Here is a 919-nt window from a genome sequence, read left to right as displayed (position 1 = left end):
CAGCGGTTGCTGGCGAGGGTTTGGGGTTTTTCCTCCTCACTTTTTTCGGGGCAGGACTGAGGGGAAGCGGTTTGGGCCCCTGGAGCGGGCCTGCGACGTCGCCGGAGCAGCTTCACCGTTCCTCGCGGGAGGGGTTTGTTGGCAGGCAGCGAACCGGGTCGGGCGGGGAGGCGCTGCCCTCAAGGCACAAATGCCTCGAAGCTGCATTTGCATAAGCGCTGGGCTTGGCCGGCTTCGTTTCCTACGCCAGGCGTGGGGAAGAGCCTGAGACGCGTGCTGAACGGAAGCCTGCTCCCCCTTCCCAGCCCCACCACTGTGCACACGCCTTCCTGGTGCTCCCCGTAACGCTTGCCGGCTATACAATTGTGCATATTTTGTTAACGATTGTTAGAAAGATCCGAGAAACTGGGTGCAGGTCAATAGGGAAGACCTGGGGTGACATTTCTGAAGGCAGCTGCTCCAAGGAACGAAATCTGATTTTCTTGAACTTTCTTATTCTCTTCAGACGTCTAGCCCCGCAGTCGCTGGAACATTGGTTACACGGCAGAGAATGAGGAATGGACCCCTTTGTGTTTCACACGTGGGGCTTGAGGATACTGTCAGGACTCCATCAATAATGGCTACTGTAGCAATCCTGAGTTCCGATCAGCACATTCCAGATCTGAGCCTCGAATCCAAACAAAAGCTTGTTAACTGTATTCCTTTAGCCTAACAGAGGAAGAATGATCAGGATAAACAGTTGGTTCTATCTAATTTCTCACTACAGCAGGCACATCATTCTTCATCTCCATGGTCCATACTGTAGATTCAATAATTAAATTATGTACTGCCTTCAGTGGATGCCGGGAAAGCAAAGCGGAAAAATTCTTCATCATTAACTATAGATGTTTTCTTTTCTTTTCTTTTCTTTTCTTTGCCT

This window comes from Globicephala melas, chromosome 21 (assembly GCF_963455315.2).
Source record: "Globicephala melas chromosome 21, mGloMel1.2, whole genome shotgun sequence".
In the NCBI taxonomy this organism is placed as follows: domain Eukaryota; kingdom Metazoa; phylum Chordata; class Mammalia; order Artiodactyla; family Delphinidae; genus Globicephala; species Globicephala melas.
Note: the sequence above shows the minus strand (reverse complement) of the source record.